Below are 10,920 nucleotides of genomic sequence, written 5' to 3'. Positions count from 1 at the left end.
TTATTTTAGACTTTTCTAAAAGAATGAATAACTTGGGCCAGAACTTGAGTTACTTTTGGCAGTTTTTATACTATGAATTTGTTTATTTTATTTTATAATAAAAGACAGGCAGAGCATTTAAGGGAGCTGTGCCTTCCCTACATGCAAATGCAAACACTTTCTTGTAGAGATGTAAATCAACCTCTTGTAAAGAGGCTGCCACCCCATTCAAGTCCTGCTTTTATTACAAAATGTTTATTGCAATTATAATTAGTATAGTGAAAATACACAATACAGTCATTCTTTTATTTACAAATATTCTTCTTACAAGTGTGAATTAATTTATTTAACCACATTATTAGCGTATTTCAATAGTTACACATAATCCTGAACCAGATTGCGAGTTAACCACATAATGGGGAGGTATTTACCATTACCATAATTATGACTGTCAAGTGGGCATTGGCAATTTGTGTTACTGGGCATAATTCATTTGTATCACTTGCCTTTCTGAATGGACAAGCAAGATACCCATACAAATTGGAATTAATGTGAAATAAAAAGGTGGTATGGTTCAGTATTGTTCTCCCCCTAGGAAATCCAAGGTAAGTAACTAAGTTCCTGTTGTAGTATAGGTTTGCACTATGTAGGACCCTAACCCTAAGGCACCAATCACCCTAAAATTATAAATGCTACCTTAAAACTCTCTCTCTAATCTTAAAACTCTGTTTCTAACCTTAACCCTAACCTAACCCAATCCTAAATCTAAAGGTGCCTGTCATGTCTCTTATTTCAAGTGCAACTGATTTTCAAACAACATAATTAGTAACTATGTTACCTGTAGAGTGCCTCCTTGGTCACTACAAGTAGCCATACCTATTATGCTGAGGCTTCAATGCACGTAATATTTGCAAGACTGGCATCCCCCTAAAAACTTCCAAATTGCATTATTATGAAAACTAGTTTCCACACCTGTTGACCAAATAATACATTAACATTAGGAAGCCTCTGGCAAAAATGTATATATCCTATTCATGATATGAAAGCTCCTCATTAGCACTCTTCAAGAAAAATCTTGATGATTGGATGGAAGATAGGAAATTCACACCAGGAATCACTTCTGTGGCTTTGCTTGACAGGGGCACAGGAAAATAATTGTCTTGGGTGGCGAAAGCCAGGGTACCTTTTCGGCTAGGCTTATATAGGCCCTAGGGCCAGTAGCTTAGTACCTACCTATGAACCTATGATTATGCGCAAGGTCTAATGCTCTTGATAATTACAAAATAAACCCATTTTAAGAAATCAGCATCACTCATTTCATTGTATTTATTTTGTTACTTTTGCATCATGCACAAGCTAAATTTGAGTGTAATTACATTCTTTTTTTCAGTTTGCCTGAAATCCTTTATTTAGCTCTCTGAAAGCATGTCACAACCAATTAGTTCAAGCTTGTATCTGAAAAGATTTATTTTTTTTAAGTAAATAAGCTCACTGACTACAAGTGCCTCCCAGAGGCAGAAGAATAGCCACATCGTTGCATTGTGTTCTGATAATCATTTACTGGTGGCCCCTCAATCTGATTTGCATATAAAAATGAACACATTTTACTAGATGTTGCCACTCCCATCACCATGTGCTTGATAAATGTAGGCATAATTTCCAGGTATTGTCCTCTACGACTATGACAAATGCTGTCCTAATTAACATAGGTATGTATACATTTTAGTTTTTGACAGTTATAGAAATAGTCTGGCTTCCAAAAGCTGCAAGGTTCTTGATAGATATTCAGGAAAAAATGTACTCAGTTGGATACAAAAAGTATGCCTGGCTACACATTTGGTCAGAAGTTGAGTTTACCAAGGAGCATTACTGTTACGGAAATCGGTTCCAATAAAAAAGGGATTAAGCTGGTTAATAGCTGATATGGTTACCCTGTGATATGAACTCTCAAAAACATAACTCAGAAATCAGGGCATACCTCTCAACTGAATCAAGACAAATACAGCCATAATCAATGACAAATCCAGAAATAATCACAATCAATCAGGGGGACCTTTTAGAAATATTATTACTGTTAACTTCAGACATTGACAAAAATAAGAGGATTTGAATTGATATAAATTTGCTGAAGTAAAATAAATCAACATTGTCAATAAGTGTAATTTACCACCTTTTGCCCTGTATTGTAATATGTTGCCTGTAGGATATCACTTAAAAAATCCCAAATTGTAAGAGGCAAAGCAAAAGTATGGCCGAATATAATTCATAGCTAAGAAGTATGCCTTCAAACAGCTTGTAAACTTTAATTCTTACTCTGCAGTTTATGTACTGTTCATACCTCTCAACTTCCTAACACAAGAAATCTGGCCAACGCCTTAAATAATGGGGGTGCAAAGCTGGACTATCCAGATTTTTGCAGAATGTCTAGATTTGGCTCATGTTTTCGGTCTGTTCCTTATAAAATGTGTGGCTTTCTGGCAAATCACTGGGATGATCCGAGGATTGAAGCCACTAAATAATTACATACATTTGTGTTTCAAACTTCAAATCTTTCAGAAAATGTAAGTTAACACAGATCCTGTAACGCTTGCAACTTACTGTTTTTTATAAGATGAATATTTAAATATGTCCCTATTTTGGGCCTTTGCTCCCCCGTTTTTTCGTTTGTTGGGCTTTGTCCCGATTTCTTGTACTAAGAGCTTGAGGGGGACGTATGCCTAGTTTTTTCCTGTACGATATGAAGTCTGACTGAAACTAAAATGCAGGTCGTTATTTAGTGACTTCTGACAGTCCTCTGTACCTTGCCAGAAAAACATATGAAAAAAACAGACCAAACAAATATGCGGCGAAAACCTTCTCAGTTTGGAGAAACGAGGTTAAACCTCAGCAAACTGCACACAACAGAGGTGAGGGCAAACAACCACGCGCCGCATATTTTGAAGGCCACGTGACAGGACGTGCACCGCTCTCTCGCTCCGACTTTGTGTGATGCTTTGTGCGACCGACTGCATCTTTCAAGAAATTGTTTTAAATCACGCGGGAAAGCGGAATGAAGCATCTTTGGAACAGTTAAGCGGTTACGATACGTTTAGCGTAGCCTTTGGGAGCTATTGGACATGGTTGTGACTTGTTGAAATCTCATTTGCACTTTTTGCTCCGTGTGAAGTTGTCCCCATGGCTTGCAACAGCAGATAACTCCACATGTATGTATGTTACAGCTAAGATAGCTGATTTTTGTTGTGCATTCCTAGGGGGCCTGCCTGTGCCTCCTTTTAGTCTGTATGTTTTGAAGTACTCCGGTTTAAGCCGTTTTGAATTGCTTGTTACTCCGGCATGATGATGTGTTGTATTTAAAAGTAGGAGTTGGACTTGTATAATACTTGCATGCTTTTGCACTGTACATTGATGTTTTCTCGTCCACTGTCATACCACTTTGTCATTGTAGTAAACGGTATGGCATCACCTTGTAGCAGCATACGTGCGTTAGGCATTAGTATATTTGACGTGTGAATTAATTGTGCAGCGTTCATTTAAGCTTATTTTCCACCTGGATGTACAGTAGCGAGCCCCACCCACGAGCTTTCTCCGTCGTTATGACGAACCCATTCAGTGCGACAGTGACACGCCCCCAGTGTGAACCCAGAAGGAGTAAGAAGCATTTTAACTCTTTTCCCTATTAAAATATTCTCCTTTATGCTTAGCTGTTAAGTGTCAGCAAGCATCAACACGTTTGTACTGCGCCGAATTTATCAAGCAAATAACTGGACAGCAACTTTCTGGAATATTCAAAGACTGTACTGGCGTGGTCACGTTCCATACTATACTAGTACATATGGTGCAACGTTTTGCCAACTTTCTGTTTATGCTATTGAAATCGTTATTGTTTATCTCTTCAGTTTGCATAAACGAACTGAACCAGTGCGTCGTTGGTTACGTTACTAGCGTAAATTAAGTTAAGGGCGTAACGTACTCCAGCAGTAAAGCTCCTTGACAGCTCCTGTCAACTAGTTTTGTAAGAATTGCTACCCGCCCACTCCCCACAATGTTTTTTAACATTAGCTATATGAACATAACTTTCAACGTATTATTTGCATAATTGCAGGCAAACCTATGATAAATAGGGGCACTCTTAATTACTGATATAAATTTTTTGAAGTAAATAAAGTCTGTAACCTAAATAATTCTTGACTCTAGTTTACAGTCTATCCTAATAAATTCAATTTGGACAGAAAAAAAGCAAGAGTCCAAATCTGGGATCCCTCTGACAAAAATTGGGTATATGTGGGAGTTCCGTTCCCACTTACAGGAGATTGTTATGCAGCATTATTTTGCTTTACTTTCCCCCTGAAATAGAAAGCATAATATCCGTTCTGTTTATAATTGGGCTGATGCTTCCTTAACTCCTCTGTTTAGAACTAGGAAGGAGAATCCTGATCCTCCAAGATATTTGAGCGATAATGGAGAACACTGGACCATGTCAACAATGAAGATGCCAGTATTGCCTATGTCACTACCAACCCCAGTATAACATTTGGAAAGCTTTTTTTAATTCATTCACAAACAAAATGCACAGTTATAGAAATGTTTGTATTAGCATTTCAAGTGGAGGATCACTTAGCATCACTACTGATTTTCTGTTTCAACTTGTTTGGCTTTTAGACTTGGGAAGTAGGGTGACATGTAAGTGTAGCACTCCTGAGATGCACACTGACATGCTCCACCCAGTGCTGTCCTCTTATGTACAGCCATCAAACCGACAGATTACCTTAGCCATCCATTTGGAAACAGAAAACACAAAATGCATTTTCATGTGAAAGACATTAAAGTATTTAAATAGAGAATATATGAAACACAGTAAAAATTATTGCCATGATATGGCTACTATCATGATGTATGTAAGGGTGGCTTCTGTTCATCTTCACCCCTCTATCATTCACAAGAAAAAACGTTAGTGTCATTAAAAAAAAAAATTCTACAGTTTCTACAGTTTCTAAAGAATTTTAAGTTTTTTGTTTATTTTTAAGTTGTGATAACTGGTAAAGAAACAGAGTAGTTCGAGAAGATTGCAGCCACCCTTACATGCATAGCCAGGCAATTTTCAACGTATTTCTTATTTTTATGCAGAAGTGCAGAGCAGTACACCCAAGTTGTAACAATTTGTGAATTTGTCATACAGAAGTGATTCATTAATCAATAAATCATGTTCATATCTGTTGAGTTTTTGCCATGTAATATAATGGTGTCCATCTCAAGAGTGTCCATCAGTGGTACCATGCCCATTTCTGACAGGTGGTGGTGCTGTGGTAGTTTTGTCGCCTCACGGTAAGACATTGTCTTGTTCGATTCTCAGTAGAGCGTCTTCTGTGTGGAGACGTGCGTGAATGGGCGTACCTTCGTTGAAGGTTGTGCGTCAGTGCCGGCAACTCGGCACGTAAAAATCTACTGCCAATTATTAGTGGACCGGAGTTCCGCTGTGGCGACCCCTAACCGGGAAAAGCCGAAAGACACAACAACAAGATAGGAACACCCAAACCTACATGAGTTGAAGTGGAGCAATACACTTCAATCTGTAAATGAGATAAGTTACTTTAGGACATTGCTGTACTGAAACCCAAGTAGGCAGTGACAAAGACAGGTGTTCATCTAATCAAATTTTTAATAACGATTGTTTTACTTCAGGTACCACAAGGGTCTGTAATAGTCAAATAAAAAGAAGTTATGTACCTACCATAACGTTCCATGTTAGTTGTCTTCATCTCGCCTTCTTTCTTGCTGTTTGGGATCGGAGCCTATCCTCTGCTCCGACTCGGCCATCTGCTATAACTCGAGAGCTGTTTACTGGCTCGAGGCTTCCCCTTATCCCATGATGCCTAGCGTTAGCTACCCAGATCTCGTTTGTAATAGCTAACCCCAGACGTAGAGACTCAACCTGTCTAAACAAACAGGTTGAGCATACCTGTCATACTCTCTAAGTCAGTAAGGAAACAAACCAGAGAACACTCGGCCAGTGAAACCAAAACTCCTCTCGATCCAATAGGACAGGTGGACAGAGGGTGGGATGCAAGAAAGAAGGCGAGATGAAGACAACTAACATGGAACGTTATAGTAGGTACATAACTTCTTTATGTTAAGTTGTCTATCTCGCCTTCGTTCTTGCTGTTTGGAACAGCGTCCCTAGCACCTACAATCCTGGGCGGCTCATTGGAACAGACTCTTCAGAACAGTGGAATCAAAGTCAGCTCTGCTCCTGGAGACCATATCTAGCTTGTAATGAGAAATAAAGTTATGAGGATTTTCCCACGTAGCCGCTGCACAGATAGTCCATGGGCAACCTAGATTGGAAGGCTAACGAGGTGGCCAAGGACTTAGTAGAATGACCTTTTGGTTTGATAGGCAACTCTTTGTTACTCAATTGATAAATGAAAGTAATAATGTGAGACTACCACCTGAATAAGGTCACTTTGGAAACTGGGAGACCTTGTTTGCCTAGAGCATAGGAAAGGAATAGTTGGTCTGACTTACTTATATCCTTAGTCCTATGCAAGTAAAAACGCAATTGTCTATGAACGTCCAGTTGGTGTAATTTTGTATTCTGCCTTGTTGGTGTAGTTAGGGAAAAACACAGGAAGGTCTATAGATTGGTTTAAATTGTTTTCTGAGCAGACTTTCGGAAGGAACAAGGGATTAGACCTCAGAGCAACCCTGCCCTTATGAAAAACCAAGTATGGAGGATGAACACACAGTGCCTGAAGTTCAGAGATGTGTCTGGCTGAAGTAATAGCTACCAGAAAAAGTGTTTTCCAAGATAGGAACTTAATGGAGCAGGATGTTGCAGGTTTAAAGGGGGGGCATAATTAAGGAGGTTGGTACCAAATTAAGGTCCCAAGGAGAAGGGGGATCTCTCACTGGAGGTCTAAGGAGGGTAGTCCCTCTTAAAAAGGCTTTACAGAGCTTATGAGACATGTTTGAATTAGACACTCCAACATGAAAGTTAGAAATGGCTGCCAATTGAACCCTGATTGTAGCAGAAGCAGACCCAGAATGAAAAAGTTGTGCTAGGAACTCCAAAATTTCGTGGACTGGGGCTGAAAAAGGATCGACGTTCCTAGCCTCTGCCCAACAAGAAAAATATTTCCATTTGCTAGCATAAGTCTTTCTAGTCTTGGCTTGAGAGGAGACAATCTCACTCACGGCAAGGGAAATGCTGGGAAGCCTGGCTAAGGTTGGAAGTGGAGCAACCAAGCTGTGAGCCGGATTGTTTGAAGGGATTGATCCAGCCTGCCTGATTGAATCAGTAGGTCTGGAATCGGATCCAGAGTCCAGGGCTGATCGAGAAGGTAATGGTGCAGGAACGGAAACCATATCTGTCGAGGCCAGTAGGGGGCAATGAGGATCATTTTGCAACCCAACGATATTGCTTTCTGTATGAGTTTCAGTATCTGGGGAAACGGAGGGAAGGCATAAAGAAGTCCGAGGCCAGTGGTGGACTAGGGCGTCTCTGGGTGTGTGACCTGGAAGCGGAAGAAGAGAGAAGTAGTTGCTGCATTTGCTGTTGAAGGGGGTAGCAAAAAGATCTCAGCAAGGCTGTCCCCATTTTCGGAAGATCAGATGCACAACTACCTGATTCAGAGACCACTCGTGAGGCATGAGATAGCTTTGCTGAGCCTGTCCGCTATGACGTTGGACCTCCTAGGGATGTGCGTCGCAATCAGGAATCGTTGGGAAGAAATCACCCACTGCTAGAGTCTGAGTGCTTCTTGACATAGGGAGGACTTGGTTCTGTCCTGCTTGTTGATGTACCAGACCACTGACGTGTTGTCCGTTTTGAATTGCAATGGTCCCAGAAGGGAGAGAGTCTTGAAGAGCTTGCAACGCTAGGAGCACAGCTCTCCTTTCTAGGACATTTATATGCAGATGGTACTCGTGAGGCTGCCAAGTGCCTTGGACTGTCCTGCCCTATCAGGGAGGCGTCTGTGGTCACTATGGCAACCGGAGGGGGCTGAATGAAGGGTCTGCCCTGACTCGCTAGTGGGGAGACCATTCACCAGGAAAGGTGCCTTTTGCATGCTTCTGTAATCATGATCATGTGAGACATGGGTAGCTGTTGGAAAGACCACTATGTGAACAACAGTCACTGAAGGATCCTCATGTGAAAGCTGGCCAGTGGGATTAGAAGAATTGCCGCTGCCATGGAACCCAGAGTTTGAAGAACGAACCTGACTTGGATCCTTTTGCTCTGCATCAGAATTTGTACTTGCTGGCGATTTCTGGTGGTAGCCTTGCGAACATGTTCTTTGTGTCTGTCTGCTCCTGTATAGTTGATTGACAGGGCAGCAAGGCAGATTTTTCGGAGTTTATTGTAATGCTTAGCTGGGAGCAAATTGTGATAGTGTAGTCCCTGGCTTGTAGAAGTTGATGCCTGGTAGTAGCAGTGAGAAGCCAGTCGTCTAGATATGGAAACACCTGGAATCCTCAACGTCTTAGGTGAGCCGTGACCACTGCCATACATTTGGTGAACACCCTGGGGGCTGTGGTGAGACCAAAGGGCAGAGCTCTGAACTGGTAATGACTGGCTCCCAGCCGGAAGCGAAGGAATCTCCTGGAGCGCCTGTCAATTTTGATGTGGTAGTATGCATCCTGAAGATCTATGGAGCACATCCAGTTGTCCTGACCCAGAAAGGTTAGAATGGACTGTAGCGTGACCATCCGAAACTTTGTTCTTTGAACAGACTTGTTTAGTCTGCTGAGATCCAGAATCTGTCTCCAGTCCCCTGTCTTTTTTGGTACCAAAAAGAACCTTGAGTAAGTTCCGGATCCGTATTGGTCTGCCGGGACTTCCTGGATGACAATTATTTTTTTTTTGGCAGTCTTGAAACTTCTATGACTGCTTGGTCCCTCGGATTGGGTGGAACGTCTGGAAGGGATTTGCCCGACGGTAGGGGGGGTTGAGAGAAGGGAATTTTGTATCCTCCGGATATAATTGACTGTACCTATTTGTCATGTGTTAAATTTTGCAAGGCTTTTTGGTACCGTGAAAGTCTTCCCCCAACTACCTCCAGAGGCGGGCAGCCGGGCAACCCTTCAGGGATGCTGAAAGGGCTTCTCGGAGAAGGATTCTCTATTGCCCTGGTTCTGCGGACCCACTTTGCCACGAGGGCGGCGTCTATTGTTATTTCCCCCTCTGCCCCTGGAGGAAAAATCGCTACGTGTCAGGCGAGGCTCCCAGGGATTTTCGGAACCACATTTTACCACTCTTCTGACCCTTGGGGTATGGTCTGGAAGGAGTGGAAAAAACGGACTCCCGCGGCAGAGAGAGTCTTGTCTTCTTGCTCACACCTAATCAAAGTGTCTTTCACGTGTGGTCCAAAAAGAAAGGAACCATCAAAGGGGGTGTTGGTGAATGACGCTCTAAAGGGTTCCGCAAAGTTACACAGCCGCATCCATGCATGTCTCATAAGGGCAACGCCCGTACCTGCGGCTCTACTCGCACCATCGGCTGCATAAGAAATGAGCCTCATGGAGGAGTTGACTACAGAATTAAGAGTCGCCAGCTGGGAAGCCACTTTAGCTTGAGCCCCCCTCAAGCTGATGGATCTTGAAGGGTATCTCCGAGCTCTTTAAGGAGATCCTCTGAAGCCGGGTAAAGTGGCATAAGTAGTTCATTGACCTCATGGAAAAAGCAAACATTCGCTTCCCGTATCTGTCCATGGTCCTAGACTCCTTGTTAGGAGGATGGACAGACGAAGATGTTTCCGCTAACTCTTTTTTGGTGGCTACTGCTACCACCATGGCATCAACAGGAACACCTTTGGTAAGGAACTGCTTATCATGGGGTGTCAATGTGCTTCCTCTTGCACTTCAATATTTGTAGTCATATAAAGTAAAATCTATAGGTTGCTTGCATCTCATTGCCTGATATCCGAGACAGAGTGGTTAATTCACTGGACATGTCTCCAAGTATGTTAGATTCATTAACTGGTACATTTCAGAATCATTCCACTGTTAGTTTTGCAAATGCATATTATGTAGCAGAACATTGTTTTTTGTTTCTGTGCGGTGTCAGTGTTGATGCATAAGGAGTATGGCAGTAGTTACCAAGATGGCTGCACATTGAGTAACAGCTTAATTCTAGCTCTCCCAATGTGAAAACAGAAACTTAGCAGAGAGAAAGCCAGTGGATCTAGACTTCTGGTTAAATTTCAGTAACTGGCTAGTAAATGCACTACCTGGATGCCAGGAAAAAAAGAAATGCAGAGGACCTGAAGGAAAATCAGCTATGACAAAATACTGACTGGGAAAAGTACTATGGCTGTTCAGCAAAAAGGAGTGCAATCTCCAGGCATGACTTCCAGTAGAGGAATGAACCCCTGATGGAGTATATGAACTCGAACACTAAAAGGCTGAAAAAAATGGAAGAATCTTTAAGCAGATATTCAGATAAGGTGATAAAACTGAAAAACTCAGAGGGTGAAATGATGAAAAGGCTGGCTGAATGTGAGACTGCACTCTAAATTCTCTAAAAGACTCCAGCTCCAGACAAGTGGAGTACCTCCAGGTTCAGTCTTGGGGCCGCTCTTGTTTGGCATCTACTTCTCTGAAGTACAGGCCAACACTAAGAGACTCTGGCTAACAAAGTTCACAGATGACTGCAAACTGGGAGCCATTATTGAATCCCCAAATGATGTGGATATTCTACAGAAGGACCTTACAGAAACAGATGCTTGGTGCCAGGGCCATGGGCTCAAGCTCAATGCCAAGAAATGTATAGTTATCCCCTTGGGGAAAAAAAATATACCCATAAATTGCCACATAGGTGTCAGTACACTAAACACCAAAAGTGTGATAAGAGACTTGGGGACACAGGTTGACAGTGGTCTCGTCTTTGATAACCACATCGTCATAAGTCAGGAAATCCTTCTGTGTGGCACACCTCATCACTAA

At 42.0% G+C, this 10,920-nt stretch overlaps 1 protein-coding gene across 4 annotated transcripts in view; it reads left to right on the top strand.

Moving 5' to 3' along the window:
* The first annotated feature begins 2,951 nt into the window (after positions 1-2,951).
* Positions 2,952-10,920, top strand: part of ZNF451 (zinc finger protein 451) — a 1,506,235-nt gene continuing 1,498,266 nt past the window's right edge. For 2 of the 4 annotated variants that reach the window (XM_044063345.1, XM_044063343.1), the window contains exon 1: positions 2,952-3,182. The gene's annotated coding sequence lies outside the window, so the exon portion shown is untranslated. The remainder of the gene's footprint in view (positions 3,183-10,920) is intronic. The other 2 variants (XM_044063344.1, XM_044063346.1) reach the window with 2 other exon arrangements.

The sequence above is a fragment of the Protopterus annectens genome, chromosome 2.part1 (genome assembly GCF_019279795.1).
Source record: "Protopterus annectens isolate FY-2018-M chromosome 2.part1, PAN1.0, whole genome shotgun sequence".
NCBI classification, from domain to species: Eukaryota; Metazoa; Chordata; order Ceratodontiformes; family Protopteridae; genus Protopterus; species Protopterus annectens.
This window is presented reverse-complemented; position numbering and strand designations above follow the sequence as displayed.